A 16882-nucleotide genomic window follows, 5' to 3' on the forward strand; every position below is an offset into this window, starting at 1 on the left:
AAAGGAGGCCACGTGGCTCCTCTGGCTGTGTGCGCTTAGAAGCGCCCTCCAAGCCTCTACTGGTTTGACACGGGTTGGGGTTGCTGTGCAGGCAGTCGTGGGGGAGACCCTAGGTGACTAGGGGACAATCAGTCATACAGTCCCCTGGCTGTGAATGGCACCTCCACATGTCCTCCCCTGCCCAGTTATCCAGGAATCTGTGATTTGGGCCTGATCACTGGGGTGCTAACATTACAAACCCAATCAGACTAAGAAGCAAAAGACAGGATTTCTGCTACCAGCTCTGCTCAATCTAGTTGAGGGATAGTGAGTGAGTCGGCCACATTACCATAAGGAGTCCACCATAACCATCAATAAAGTAGGAATGACAATATCCATCTCACAGGTTTTTCTGGAAAGCTAATGAAATGAAGTACTTTGAAACTCCATAATATATTGTAGAAATGCAAAGTGTACTCATTTCTTACACTGGTAAGACAGCTTTAAGCCTTCATAGGACCTTTGCTTCCATCATAGCATTGCCTACAGGGGAGGCTGAGGAGTTTCAGCTGACATCTCCAGTGATGTCTGCCTACATGCCCACTCTCAAGGGCAAGCTCATCTGCCCCTCCCACCTTGAGAAACTCTTTGGTATTTGGGGCAAAGTTCATTGTCCAGGGATAGGCATGTGATCCAAACTGCTGTAGTCTTAGTACCTCTCTTGCTTTGGCCACATTCGAGTGTTTCAGGGGTGAACATCTGATTCAGGCAGATGATTCCCTAACCTATGAGTCACTTCCCCATGCTTTTCAGACATGGAGCCAGAACATCTTTTTTCTGTCGCTAAGTCTTAGGATACAAAACCTAGAACTTATTAGCAATCACATTTTCTGTTCTGCCCATAACATTCTAGGATCTAAGTGGGAGTAGAAATCTGGTGTCAAACTTCAATTAACCTCTAGTTACTAAAAAAATTTTAAGCATTTATTTTTGAGAGAGAGAGGGCAAGCACAGAAAGGGCAGAGAGAGAGGAGGACAGAGGATCCAAAGCAGGCTCAGTGCTGACAGCAGAGAACCCCATGCGGGGCTCGAACCCACAAACTGTGAGATCATGACTGGAGCCGAAGTCTGACCAGAGCCAAAGTCGGACACTTAACTGACTGAGCCACCCAGGTACCCCTCTAGTTTTAAATATAAAATCCATGCTTTCAGCTGGACCCCATCCAAAGACCAGGGTCCCCAGTCTACACACCCCATGTTTTAACTTCTTGAGAGAAAAAAACCTCCAGTCCTGCTACACCAAGGGAGGGGGCAACTCCCAACTATGTAAAGTAAGGGAAGGGATCTGGGAATCTGCTTATTAGGAAGACTTTCAACCAGTCTTCCTGATGTTAGCCTCATCTTCACCTATAGTTTCAGGGGAATTCCTGGGTTCTCCAGGGCAAACTGGATTGATTTTCTGATTTCTATTGTTGAGTTACTAGTCAGCTGTCTATTTTCCACCTTTCAAAATATTGTCACTGTGCATTTGTGACTTAAAAAAAAAACCCACTGATCTCATTTGAATGGGATCTCAGACTTAAAGTTTTGTGTTACACCCTTCTTTAGCCAAAAACTCAGGGTCTTTATAATACACTCATCACTCTATAATATGCAACCCTCTTTGGTGGTCCCTGGGGGCCAGGCCCACCCCAGGCTCTCTACCTTGGCCACCCTTCCCAGTCTTATGCTCCAGATTTCAAAACTATTCTTCTTCCCAGGCAACTTCCTTAATTCACAGGATTATTTATACAACCCAACTTAGAAAAGTACGATAACCCAAGTTTATGTCAAGGTATCACAGGGGGTTGACTTGATCCTATTTGGAATAGTTGCAGTTTTCAAAAAGTGACTTATGTTCTTTGTACGTGTGTGATTTCAAAACTCATGTATGTTCACCACAAACAATTTGCAAAGTACAGAAAAGCACAAAGAAGAAAAATAAGATCGACTGTCATCACACCATTCTTAAACTTCCTTTTCATGTACATGTATGATAACCTGCAGAAAGATGGTATCCAGTGACCCTCCTATGACTTATACCTCATGGAATTTATAATTAAATTGATGAGAGGAGAAACTCCTGGAAAATTAACTAGGGAGGCATAAAATGACTGAAAAAATGAAATATCCCAAATATACCAAACATCCTGTGATTCAATATATTAGATAGACAGTGTGTTATAGCATTTCTGAAGAGGTCAAGGTCCCTGAAGACTGCTGATGGCTTTGTCAAAAATGGCAGATGGGTACCACATCTGGAAGCCTGCAGGATTTGGATTGAGAGAAAAAAGGGGATGTGGTGGAACCTGAGCTGCCTAGATCAGCACAGGGAAATCTGCAGAGAGGGAAAACACACGACATGTTTAGGCAAAGTTAGGAGACACATTATTGGTTAGGACCTGGCAGAGAGAAGTAAAATAATAAAATAAAATGCTCTATTACATCCGAAGGCCAGATGTGTAAGAGATGGTTTACATAGCACAAGCCTCTCTTCTGAAAACTGTCCCTGTCCTCAGGACTACTACCGTGCCTCCTCTCTCAAGGTCATAAATGACCAGACAAGGAACTGATACACCTGAAGCAGGTTTAGGTCACTCTGATTATTAGATTATTTCTCAAGAGAATTGGGAATTCAAAGCAGGAGATCTATCCATTTCTATCGGTGCTTGAACAAAAAGGACCTTCAAACTGAGGAGGTGATGGACATCCTCCTTCCTCCTGTGCTCAGTGAGACAGGAAAAGCAAGGGGGCCAGGAGAGCAGAGCCTCTGAGGAATGGCAAAACCCATCAAGTTCCAGCAGTCACGGCCTCAGGCCCTGATCACCTGGTTTCTGGAGGAAGGTCCTTGCCGTTCTCAACTTCACTTCTGGTGCTTCCAGGACATATTTTTCTTAAAACCAGTATAGCTACGTTGAGTGAATTTCCATTCACTGAAGCTTGTCTAAGACCACAGGCAGTTTGCAGGCTTCTGTCAGGAATTTAGCTAAGTTACTCCACGGTGTTGCTGCCTCAGCATCCATTTTGTTTGGCCAAGTGGCCTGCGGACCTTACACAGGCACTAGCCCCTCATGTGAGGGGATAATATCCTGCAGAGTCACAGGTACATGTAAGTTCCTAACAGGACTTCCCTAATGACCCTTGTGATAAACAGTCCCCCCAGCCTCCCAGGGCCTTCCCTCATGCTACCCTTAGGTAAGACCCCGGTGGAGCTTACCAAACTCTTTTTAGTTTGAATCGACCAATCTGGCCATAGCCCAGGAACCCCAAAGTATTCCACTCACAGACTCTAATAAAGGCATGTGCCCTCGTCCTGTACCTGTACCCTACCTTGACCTCCCCGTGTAGACCCTCAAGGTATTCAGAGTGCTTCCTCCAGGACCTGTGAGTAGTAAATCTATTTCAGTTTCTGGTATGGACTTGCGTTTTGTTCACCATCCAGCAACAGGGGTCTACTTAACAATTGTTAACAAAGTCCTAACACTCTCCAAGACAGAGTATTCTCCCAGGAGTATGGAGAGGTGGGTGTGAGGGAAGGGGAGAGCCTGAGGGAAGGAAATCAGCTGGATGGCTGCTCAGAGTCCTTGATTGAGGTAAAAACAAACAAACAAACAAACAAGAATGGAAGCAGTAGTGACAGGAAGGGAGGAATGGAATATGAGACACATTTAACAGGAAGGATGATCTACTTATGGGGTTACCTGGAGGTGAAGAACAAGTTAGAGGAAAAATGGTTCCAACCCAGATGGGATGATGTCACCATCAAAGGAAAGAACACAGGGAGGCCGGGTAGATAAGGGAAACAGGGTAGGGTTTTTGTTTTGGACGTGCTAAGTTTGAAACGATGATGGAACATCAAGTAGAAACAGACAGACAGAGACCTGCACCTAGAATGGAGGCTAAAATTCCCTCAGAGTTAGATAAGCAAGTTCAGAGTTATTTACAGATGGAAGCCATGAATAAGATCTCTGAGGGAGAAAGGATTTAGACAAACACAGATGACAAGGACCCCTGGTAAACAGCTACAATGGAGGGCAGAGAAAAAAAAAAACCCTTATCAAGATTGGAAGAAATCGGGAACAATGTGGCATCTCAGATTTCAACAGAGGAAAATTGTAGGATATTAAATGGTACAGGGATCAAGAGGAATAAAAATGGGAAGAGATCATTTCCCACATCAGTCAGAAAGTTTCTGACATTATATTTTCAGTATAATGGGATTGAGGACAGAGTATCTGATTTTATGTGTTTAAAACTTTGAAAGAGAAATGAGAAAACGAAGGTGGTATGTGCCAGAATACATGCTGAGAATTTCAGCAGTGGAATTTGAGAGTTCAAATGAGTACCTAGTGTGGGCAGTGGATTTAGGTAGTCTGAGTCGTAGTTCTCAGAGCAAAGAAAAATCATAGATGCTTGCTTGCTTGCTTTATTTATTTATTTGTTTGTTTATTTATTTATTGAGAGAGAAAGAGAGAAAGCATGAGCAGGGGAGGGACAGAGAGAGAGGCAGACAGAGAATCCCAAGCAGGCTCTGCATTGTCAGTACAAAGCCCAGCGTGGGGCTAGAACTCACAAAATCGTGAGATCATGACCTAAGGCTGGAAATCAAGAGTCAGACATTTAACCAACTGAGCCACCCAGGTGCCCCCAAATCATGGATGTTTTAAAGAAAATGTCCTAGAAGCAAAATAAATTGAGAGAAAGGATTTCGAAGAAGGATGGGCTCATCCGTCGGGAGGGGTAGGGATAGTTTGGGATACAGAGAACACAGATGTGCGTGCCCCAGATGTAGCATGCCTCTTTGAGCAGCCTGTGGCACAACATGCCTTGATCTCTGTTAGTTGCCTTCCGTTACCAGAGAGACAGCCCCAGTTCGCAGCCAGAAGGAATTATTGGAAGGTGTTCCGAAAGAGAGAAGTCACAGGAATCCATTGTTCTCCTGGCCCAGACTCCTGTTCTTGAGCTACATACATAATGTCAACTGACCCACATGCCCTTGAATTCTCTTGCTGATTTGTCAAGCCAACCAGTGGCCCCATTCAGCCCAGACTTCTTGACCTTGCCTAAAGGCCAGTTAATGCCTGACTTCACCACCTGCTCTTCATTTACTGGTGATTAGAAAGAGCCATGGTGGTATCCACAGAATCCAAGAGTTCATGGCACTCACGAAGATACAAAAAACTGAGTTGGAAATCATACCCAACACGCAAAGACCACCTGCACACCCCTCCCTCCCCTCCTGTTTCCCACCCTGAAGGCTTCATGGAAAAGCACAGAGAACCATCCAAAGTTGAGTCCATCATTCTCTGCCTTTCTTTCCCTGCAGGAGAACGGGGCATTTGTGCACGAATCTCTGTATCATGTGCCCACATATTCTCTTTCACTGTGGCCTTCCTCTCCACCTTCCCTCTTGGCCAAACGTTACTCAGGAAAATCTCACCCTATTTGGGAGTGAGAAAGGATCCTAATTATGGCTCCGCACTAAAAGCATTGCTAGGGGTACTTCTTCCTTAAGGAGAAGACAAATCCTAAGTTTAGACATACAAATGTAAAGGCTTTCTCCCCCTAAGAGTCTCATAGGTAAGGCACCCTCCTTAGTAAAGAATTCCATCTATTTCCTCATTCTTCCTTGGTGAATTTGCTTTCCTACCAACATTAAGGGACAAAATAAGTAGGATATATCTTTGATGCTTGTTCCCGAGCCTGGTGCAACACCAGACATTTGCTAGCTCCTCTTCCAGTGCTCAATGTTTTGGATGTAAGGTGACTCTGAGTTAATTCAGCATATTTTTTGTTTTAATTATTCATATACTATTTATGGATTAATGTAGTGTAATTATTAACATATTATTAATGTATGATATAGTAATGTAGAAGTGATACAATAATTTTATTTCACTAAAATGCATAGGAATAGGGGAGCCTGGGTGTCTCACTCGGTTAAGTGTCCGACTTCGGCTCAGGTCATGATCCCACGGTTCACGAGTTCGAGCCCTGCCTTGGGCTCTGTGCTGACAGCTCAGAGTCTGGAGCCAGTTTCGGATTCTGTGTCTCCCTCTCTCTCTGACCCTTCCCTGCTTGTGCTCTGTCTCTCTCAAAAATAAATAAGCATTCAAAAAAAATTTTAATGCCTTGTAATAATTTAACTAACATGTATTCATAAAATAATAATGATTAATAAAGAAGAATTACTTAATGTAATACATTGCAAATATATAGTAAATACATTGCAACAATTTCATTGAGAATATATGTTATTTTAGGTGCACATACCCAGTCACTATTTATGACTTTGTTTCTATGGGGAAAATGGAAAGTTACTTCCGAAGGCCAAGAAAATTCTTACAAACAAGCTTTTGGAGCACTACCAATTTGTAAATCGATGGATGGTCATCATGTACATTTGATTTTAGAGTTTTCTGACTGCTTTAAATCTGGCTTTCCTAAACAAACCCTCCCGGAATAAGCAATGAACCCAAACGACGATCGTTCTAGGGAGCTGGGACTTGCCGCCAGGACTTCTGGGGCTCTTGTGTCCAGGTTCCTGCCATTGGTGGGGCCAAAAGAACCTACAATGTCTTGTAGTTTTATCCACTTCCACTAGTTCTATTTTTGGATCCCTACATTTAGCACACAGAGCTATCTTTATCGCTCCAGCTGACTGGCATGAGAGTCCCCAGGGCATAGTAGTTATACAAGATTGTTGAAGCATACTTCCTTCTCTTCAAATAAGACAAGGCAGAATGCACAATAGACATCAGCAAGCAATCACAATGTTAGGAGTGTGTGTGTGTGAGTGCGTGTGTGCGTGTGTGTGTGTGTGTGTATGTGTGTGTATTACTAAAGATTTCTTTCTTTGTGCTAAGTTGCATGCATTATTAGAAACACGATGTTGATAATGCTTTCTGGAAGTTAGTTTTAGGCTGTGTGATGGAATCTATTCCTATGCCTAACTTCACTTGAAAACATTGTTATAAAATAAAGTTTCTTAACAATTACATAGTCCAGATTTCAAAAATTGGGAGTTTTTAAAAACCTCTATTACCCCTATCTACCCTCAACTGAGGAATCCATTACAGACACAGTCTAAACGAACAGCTGGATTGTTCTAACAGGGAAAATAGTTGGATCTAATAGGCAAAAAGTCAAAATCTGGCCATCTTTTCTTGCTCTGCAGTTATTCAACTATTCAGTTGCAGATGATCCCTGTTCGAGTGGCTTGCTAGTACATCACAGAGGAGAAGGCTGAGTCCTGGACAGACAGTGGGATCTCACAGCCCAAATTTCAGATGCCATTTACATTACTGTGGCTGCACTATAGGTCTTCTGTTTAGATTCCCACTGTCTACTACAGTGGCCACCAGGCACCTGACTCCATTCAGCATGTAAGATGAGCCTTGTCTGAACTGAGACACATGCAAAGTACACACTGGATGTCAAGGACTTAGTACCGAAAAAAGAAAATGTAGACTACCTCAGTAATAGCCTTTTATATTGATTGCGTGTCAAAATGATAATGTTTTGGTATATTGGGTAAAATAAACTATATTTAAAAAATTAATTCCGTTTCTTTTTATCTTTGTAATGTGGCAACTGGAAAACATAGCATGACAGTTGTGGCTCACATTATATTCCTATGGGGCAGCACCGGTCTAGAGGTCTCCACAACAAAGAGCATGACCAGTGAGAGGTTTTTAAGATTGGAAGCGAGAGCTGCTGCAGAATTTTACTCCAAATCAGGCTAATCTGAGAAGAATATGACTTGGAGTACAGGTTAAAGCACGCCCTGCATGTGTAGTTCCCCCATGCTAAGAATTTTAACAGTGCCCAGCAGGACAGTTAAGTTATGCTCACAGACAGAAGCCACTAGGGTGGAGAAATGTTACCACAGTGTATGTAACACCTGCCTTACTTAGCTCTTTCCTAGTTGAGAATGCAGCCTTCATTTTCAGCTCAGCGGTTACTAATTGTGCTCATTCCACCAGAGAGTGAATCATGAATTCACTTATTTTGAGTTTTGGTTGTTTGTTCCCCACCCCCACCCCCGACCCCCTGCTGTTCAAATGAAGACTAGGGATCATTTCACAGAAAAGAGAAATATGGATTTGATATTTTAAAGTTTAATAGAAAATGAAGTGTTTAAAATTTCATGTATGGGCCACAAATGGCCAGTTTATTAAAAAGGAGCGTTATTAGTGGACACACACAGGGAGAAGTTCACACTGGCCCTGAGTATCGATATACATAAAAAATTCAGTTCCAAATCCTTGATGTGTGATTACCGGATTACTGAATCAAAAACATACTGGGGGGGTCACTGCTGCCAGCAAAGAATTGTGTAACTGCTGGTAAAAACAACAGTGATTTCAGGAGTGGATTGAAAACAAAACAATAATATCTTTGTAATGTTCTGAAATCGTTGTAGGAACAAAACTGAGACTGGCCCCTTTGCATTTCCCAGTCTGATCTGCTGACCATCTTGTCTGCCCATAATTGTTTTCTGCCATTCATTTCCTCCAATTGTCAATTATTACTAAAACAATTATGAAAAAAAAGTGTGTGTCTTTGTTTCCTGTTGCTGATGAATATAGTGAAGTCATAGACCAGGCTAGTGCATCATCATCTTTTCCATTACAATGAATTATGCTGTCCCAAACAGGATACAGCTCTTGACTGGGCAGAGAGGCCGTAAATGGAGCTGAATTAGCACCTACATGATTGTCAGCCATGACAGCAAGAAATCAGAACACTGGCACTCAGCTCTCCGCTTTTTCAAAACACAACTGTTTTTTTGTTCCCGATTTTAAGAGTAGTACATGCTTATCTTGGGGAACATGCTTATCCTGGAAACAAGCAGAAAATAAAAATCCCCATTATCCCACCAACTAGAGACTTCTATTGTTAATATTTTGGTATATAAATGCTCAGCTCTCAGCTTTTTCATGTAAACATATATATTTCTTAAGAAAGTGAGATCATACCATGTATATACTTTTTTTGCCTTCTCTTTTCACTTAGCATTTAGTATAAACATTAAATATTTTAATGTAATTTGATGCCTATATGAAATTCCACATTGTGGAATACTACTCAACAATTTCCTTATTTTTTTTTTGTACAATAAAACCTTGGAATGCGAGTAACTTTTTCTGCGAGTGTTCCGTAAGACGAGCCAACATTTCTAATAAGTTTTAACTTGATAAACAAATGATGTCTCGCAATACGAGTAGTATGGGACACCAAACATCACATGATCACAACTGTGCCAACGGTTCTTGAAATTCGCTTTGATAAACAAGGGCTTTGCACTACAAGCATGTTTCCGGAACAAATTATGCTTGCAAGCCAAGGTTTTATTGTATATTTGTCCAAAATTTGTCCATTACAAATAGGTAAGCATTCTTTTATATACAGTTTTGTCTGGATCTATGAATATTTCCTTAGGCTGTATTCCTCAAAGACAGATTATTCACTTTTGACTAAAAACTATATTGTGTATCTTGAAGTAAATATGTGGAATAAAAGGAAAATTTATTAACAACAAAATCACATAGGTGCATTCAAAGCTATTTAATAACCAAACTTGATAATATGTGCCTTCCTAACAAGATAAAAAAGTGATTTTTTTTTTTAACGATTACAAAGTTTAAGATAAATGTAACACTGGTCTATTCAAAATGCCCTTCAGGCCAGGCAGCTGGAAGGGGGTACGTAATTCCACGAAGTCCTTTTCCAGAACCTCCTAGCACAACTAGCCTCCAAACCACTGAGGAACCCACAGATGATTCTGCAGTGATTCTCTGAACTATTGGTTTCCTAAGGAGCAGGGGCTGCCTGCGTGGTCCCTGCCTGGCCTGAGCGTCGTTACCTAAGGCAGCCACTAGAGGGCAACCCAGGATAGAGTAAGGAGTTCAACATTCTCTGGCCTGTTTGCAGCATAATCTTTAATTCACCAGGTAGGTGACGAAAAGTAAAAAATGAGGCACTGAAGGGAAAACCAATTTTGGAAATAAATGTGCAAATAAATAAACACAAAAATCTGAGTATAACCTCCTCCCTTTTCCTCGGGGAGATTAACTAAAAGGTGCATAACTCTGAGAGCTACCACACTTAGAAAAAATTGAAGACCAGGAATCCAGTTAAAACTCAGGTGACAGTGGGGCGTCTGGGTGGCTCAGTTGGTTGAACATTCAACTCTTGATTTCAGCTCAGGTCATGACCCTGGGCTGTGTGACAGAGCTCTGCGGAGGGCTCCACACTGAGTGTGGAAGCTGATTAAGATTCTCTCTCTCCCTCTACCCCTCTCCCCTCTTCATGCATTCTCTCTCCCTCTCAAAAAAAAAAAAAATAATAATAATAATAATAATCAGATAACAGCATGGAAAGTTGGTTCCTTTAGATCTCTGCAGATGCAAAAAATGAATCCAGAGCAGATCCTCCTTGTTCTCCATGGGAATTAGCAGGCATGTGGGCTTTGGCCTCTTACACACTTGCGTTCCATTCTCTACCTGTCTCTCACTAGCTAGCTGGTGGTGAACGTGTTACTTAACCTTTCTGAGCTGCAGTTTCCTCATTCATAAAATGAGGCCAGTGATACAACCTGCCCATGGGTGGTTGTAAGCATTCAACAAGACACTGGACATGAAAGGCTTAGCAGAAAAGGAAATGCTGGCCGTTATCTCTTCTGCTTCTCACCTCCCTCTTAAGCTGTTTCCCATTTCCAGCTGTTCACTTACTCTTTCCACCTGACTATGCCATCACAGCATCAAATTTAATAGGCCTGAAACCAAAATCCTCATCTTCCCCGCTAACTCCCTGACCTGCTGCTACCTCTCTGATTGGCTATTTCTTAGAATAGACAGTAAAACATAACATCCTCTGTAACACTTCCTCTCTTCCTATAACCATAGCCAATTAGTTTACAAAACATGTTGATTTGTTCTCTAATGTGTCTCCATCTGGTTTCCTTCTCTCTGTTGTCACCAGGCATCAGAAACCTGCTCTGTTTGACCCACCAGGTCCTGCCTTGAATGGGCAGATCTCACTGATGTCATTTCCTTCTTCAAAGCCCCTCACTGGCTTCCCAGGGGATTCAAATTAGATTCTGCACCCCTCTGTCTGGCATTACAGTCCCACCACAGTCTGACCCCAACCTCCTCCAGACGCTTCTCTCTTGCCCCTTATGCTTATTGCCCCTGCTTATGTCAAGCTGTTGACACACAGCTCCCTGGTATGGTTGCCAGATTTAGGAAATGAAAACAGAGGACACCCAGTTACATGTGAATGTTAGATAAACAACAAACAATATTTTTGAATAAGTAAGTCCCATGCAGTAGGCTTCATACACACCAGTGCAATCGGAGATACTTACACTCAAAAAAAGTTTGTTGTTTGTCTGAAATTCACATGTAACTGGGAATCCTGTTTTTCATCTGACAACCCTATTCCTTGGGCACACCAAGAATATTCCCATCCCTGCCCACGTACACAGTTCCAATCTCGTCTCGGACACTTATTTCTCACAGTACCATCAGATATTCTACCTGCGAGGTCAGCTCAACCTCATACCTCCGTGAAACCTGCCTGAGTCAGGAGAACCTCCTTACTGGTACCCACTATGTACACCACTAATTTGGTTAATTTTTTTTTAACATTTATTTATTTTTGAGACAGAGAGAGAGAGCATGAACAAGGGAGGGTCAGAGAAAGAGGGAGACACAGAATCTGAAACAGGCTCCAGGCTCTGAGCGGTCAGCACAGAGCCCGACGCGGTGCTCGAACCCATGGACCGCGAGATCATGACCTGAGCCGAAGTCGGACGCTCTACTGACTGAGCCACCCAGGCGCCCCTAATTTGGTTAATATTAATCATTAATTTGGTATAAGATGCTTTGTGTCCTATAGAATTCCATTTCTCTGAGTAAATGTTGAGTTATCAAAGGTAAAGTTTGCAGTGCAAGTAGGAAAACTTCATAAATATGCTTGTGTGGTGTGGGGCTGCTGTAAACCTGTAACATAGGGCATGAAGGGATGAGGGCAGAGGAGAAAGAAAACCTCCAGAGGCCACTTACCTGGATTTGAGGTGCTCCCAGACACACTAAAACCAATATGCAACCCCCTGGTCCCCACAGCATCAGGCCAGGTGGGTCCAGCTGCCTGACCTTGGCATGCTTCGCCCCACACTCCATTTCAACGCATCCTACAAGTCATGGGTTACACATGGTGACATGTCAATTTGTCACCACTTCACACTATCTCTTCAATAATCTGATTTCACTTATATTTAAATGTGAGGGCCAGAGGTGGCTTGATAACGTCACCTATTAACACACAGTAAATAAGAGTCATGCTGGAAACCAAGCAACGGATTTCTATTTGATTAATAGAAAAGCTAAAAAAAAAAAAAAAAAAAAAAAAGCTCCTAATTTTGTTTTCAAAATTAGCTAACTCTAACATAAAATACACTCAGGAGCTCGAAAAAAAATCAAGAAACTGGTGAAACTATTAAACAGTCCCCCCCAAATCTATTTTAAATAACTGGCATTGCAGGAACACATTTATGACCATCTGCGGGCATCCAGAAACCAATGACCAAGCATAAGACTTCTCAAAGTGAAAAAAAAATATGTTCTTAGAATAAAACACATAACTCCTAATTGTCTCTATTAGTTAAATCTTCGATCGTATTTAAAACATTTCTATTCTCAAAATGTAAATATACAAGTGAAAAATACACATTTTGGGAGTGCCTAGGTGGCTCAGTCGGTTGAGCGACCGACTTCGACTCAGTTTCATCATCTCCTGGTTCATGAGCTCGAGCCCCGCATCGGGCTCTGTGCTGACAGCTCAGAGCCTGGACCCTACTTCAGATTCTGTGTGTCTCTCTCGCTGCCCCTCCCCTGCTTGTGCTGTCTCTCTCTCTCTCTCTCTAAGAATAAATAAACATTAAAAATATGTTTTAAAAAAAGAAAAATATACATTTTTCAAATGAAAAAGTTGTTTTGAAACTGTAAGGGCAGGGAGTTCAACACTCACAGAAACCAGGACCACTGTAAGCAGCATCTCTATCACTAGTCTCACGTGGAGTGGAAATTAATCAGATTACCCTGGATTTCACTTGGTGCAAAAAATACAATGGATGCAGAACTGACTATGTGGCACTGGAGTGTCTTGGAAACAAGTGCTAAGAGTTTGTTTTACTTGTTTCTTCAGATCGATCATATTTACCCAGATTTATGTTATTTCTGTCTTTATTTTTATGGTTTCAGAGCAACTAAGAAAACTGGTTCTCTCTATTCAAGAATACTACACTTTGCTACAGTTTCCAAGGAATGGATTGTAATTTTTCTAAACAGAAAAAAAAAATACTAATAACGCTTAAACTCTCCTAGGAAGGAGAACAGCCAGTCAAGTCCACATGGAGCCACAGCCACGTCTTGGCTCCTTGCACCAGTTACAATCTGGCTGGCTCAGCTTTTTCTGGCTTCCAGCTTTGCTATCTTCTTGCAACAGATTCTAAACATACCAGTCTCGAACTGGGATAAGCCAAAATAACAGCCAACGTTTCCTTCTGCTCTTTCTTTTCAACAGACCACTAGAGACGTATCCCTTTGTTGTCATTGTGACATCAATCAAGTTACTGCAGGACACAAATGGGGGGTAGTTATCAGTGGTGGATGCAAATATGGTGCATCATTTCAACAAATGTGCTTGTCTGATGGCAAGGAATGTTAAAAGAATTCGGAATGTCCCTAGGAGCTTTCCAAGTTTTTGTGGGCAGCATCAACTGTTCTTGGATTTAACCTTTCCACCTTTCCACTTCCAAAGCTAGTGGCATTTTTCAGGTCACTCAGAAAATGCCTGCTAATTGAATGTTTTGAAATCCTAACTTAAATGTAAATAAATTATGGTGAACAGTTTCTATCACCATAGCTGTTCAGTGTTGTTTTGGTGCTTCTAGAAAGTCCTCCTTTGTCTGAAAATGAATGTCCCAGAGAAGAAGCTTTGTGTTGAAAACAACAACAACAACAACAACAACAACAACAACAACAACAACTTTATCTTCACTTACTTTTCTACAAAATTTAACTTTTAGTTAAGTAACTTTTCTCAAGTTTGAGAGCTGATTTAAATATATTCTAAACCAGTATTGATCAAAGAAATGGTACATGATCATTAATCAGCATTTTGAAGAGAATAAACAGACAAATCCTAGAAATCATTTTTCAAAAATGATCTTCAGCAAAAGTATTTATGCTATTTAATCCCCTGGTGATCACGAAACTGAAGAAAGCTTAATGGAGATAAAGCTATCTTAAGGAAACAAATACTATTTCAAAAAAATATATATCATTGTTAAAGACTGAATATGTCATAACTGAGACTGATTTCTATATTTCTTCAGAAATATAAATAAGCTTATGAGCTTTTCATGAGGACCTGCCTTCAAAGCATATATACTGTCTCTGGCTACTTCCATTGCTTATGATATCCCTTATAGACATAACAATGGACAGTTTTAAAAATGACACTTACCTTAACTCACAGACGTGGAATCATATCAAGCTCATTCCTCTCTTGAATTTTCTCTTTCCACTTCACCAACCCCTAACAAGTTTCTCTTCCCTGTGTGCAAACACCTAGAGATTTCTGTTTGGCTTCTGAAACACTGCCATCACCTTCAATGCCCCAGTGCTGGTCAAAAGTGGGGAGAGAAAAAAAATTCAAATTTGCAAGCTGTTTACGCCTAACAACGACAGTGAAGCTGCTGGGCTTTGAGCTCAATGAATTAAAGGTTGTTTGGCTAAATGGCAGGCACACTTCCTCCTATTCTTTCTGAACTTAGTTTTCCTGCCTCCAGTGGAGCTTTTTCCTTTTCTGGGCTATAAATAGGCTGGTCGTAAGAGCACTGAGGAAAGAAGAAGGCAGGAAATGCATTTGATTTCAAAAAGTCTGAGGTGTGTGTGTGTGTGTGTGTGTGTGTGTGTGTGTGTGTGTGTGTTTCTTTCAAGTGAATACCAATAAACAAGCTGAGGAAAATTCAGCGTTCGTAATGGTACCAGAGTCAAAGTTTAATTTCCTATCATCTACACTTCACTAAATTGACATTTCCCATAAGGAAAGCTTGGGTTTGGAGATGTATCATTTTCTGTATAAAATACCATCAGCAAACATGTGTCACCTCGTTCATTTCCCAAAGGAATGGCTTAAAAATAGAATTTTCTGGGGGAAATGAGGGATAGGGCAGACCACAGGAGCCACCAAACTTATTTCTTTTTATTCAAAAGTAGTTGAAATACTTTTGGAGGCAAGGTTCAACAAAAGGAAGTTATCAACAGGTGAACAAGAAAAGCACACACTTTTGCTTAAAAGAAATTATGAAGTTGAGTTTATAGACTGGTCGCCCATCTGTATTAAAGATTATCCACGGTTTTGCAACTGAAAGATGTTTAACTTCTCTCATGATTACATACAACATAAGATAAAAATTAGATATTGCTTTTCACATATCAGACGGACAGGTCAAAATTTTGGTATTGCCTAATACCATTCAAGTGTGGAGGAATAAGCATCCCCATAACAGCTGATGGAAGTATAAACTGGCACAAACTATGTGGAGGGCAGTTCTCAACTTCTTTCAAAATGTGAAATTCAGATACTCAAACAAGATACTTAAACACGGTTGATTTGGCAAAGTGGGAGTGTGGATCTGGAATGTGGGGACAGATCAGTTTGTGATATACATATTTAGTGCCCTTTTATTTTTTGTAGCGTGCACCCATGCTGTAAAACCTTATTAATTTTAACAACAGAACTTTATTGTTTTTTAATTTTTTAATGTTTATTTTATTATTATTTTTGAGAGAGCATGAGCAAGGGCAGGGCAGAGAGTGAGAAGGAGTCACAGAATCCGAAGCAGGCTCCAGGCTCCGAGCTGTCAGCACAGAGCCTGATGCAGGGCTTGAACCCACGAATCGTGAGATCACGACCCGAGCCAAAGTCAGACGCTTAATCGACTGAGCCATCCAGGCTCCCCAACGACAAAATTTTAAAAACTGTTATTACTTAAGATCCATCACATGATTCTATTAGTTACCTATTGATTATCATTTTCTGTCAGTCGTTCCACACTTACTATCAACAATTTGTTCTTTGTGTTAGGGGAACACTTTGAGAAGCAATCCAGGAGAAGCTAGAGAATCTCTTGATTGGAGAGGCTACTCGGCGTGCTGCACGTGCTGTCTAATGACCAGTAGACTCAGTAGCACAGGGATCAGACTCTCAGGGGCAGGGCCCAGCAACTATCTTAACCCCAGGTGATTCTGGTGCTCACTGAAGTATGAGAAGCAGTGGCCTATAAAATTATTCTCCTTACTAATATCCCACCTTCTAAAAAGGATTTGGTGACTATAGTTAATGACACTGTAATGTGTATTTGAAAAAAAATTTTTGAACATTTATTCATTTTTGAGAGACAGAGTGCAAGTGGGCAAGGGCAGAGAGAGAGGGAGACACAGAATCTGAAGCTGAGTTGTCAGCTCAGAGCTGGATGCGGGGTTCGAACCCACAAACTGCAAGGTCATGACCTGAGCCGAAGTCAGATGCTCACCTGCCTAAGCCATCCAGGCGCCCCTGTGATGTGTATTTGAAAGTTGCTAAAAGAGTAGAACTCGGGAGTTTTAGCAGAATAAAAACTAAAATTTTACAAATATGTTTGATGGCAGACGTTAACTCGACTTACTGTGGTGATCATTGCATAATATGTACAAATATTGAATCATTATGTGGTAACCTGAAACTGGTCCATTATACTTTGATTAAAAAAATAAAAATGAACAGGATTAGACAACTGATTTTGTTTTAC

General features: G+C 41.3%; 1 protein-coding gene across 1 annotated transcript in view; it reads right to left on the minus strand.

Annotated features, from left to right (window-relative positions):
• Positions 1-14846, minus strand: part of RASGRP3 (RAS guanyl releasing protein 3) — a 111792-nt gene extending 96946 nt beyond the window's left edge. The window contains exon 1 of the mRNA XM_019447715.2: positions 14554-14846. The gene's annotated coding sequence lies outside the window, so the exon portion shown is untranslated. The remainder of the gene's footprint in view (positions 1-14553) is intronic.
• Between the last annotated feature and the right edge of the window lie 2036 nt (positions 14847-16882).

This window comes from Panthera pardus, unplaced genomic scaffold, assembly GCF_024362965.1.
Source record: "Panthera pardus isolate Hobbes unplaced genomic scaffold, ASM2436296v1 HiC_scaffold_26, whole genome shotgun sequence".
NCBI classification, from domain to species: Eukaryota; Metazoa; Chordata; class Mammalia; order Carnivora; family Felidae; genus Panthera; species Panthera pardus.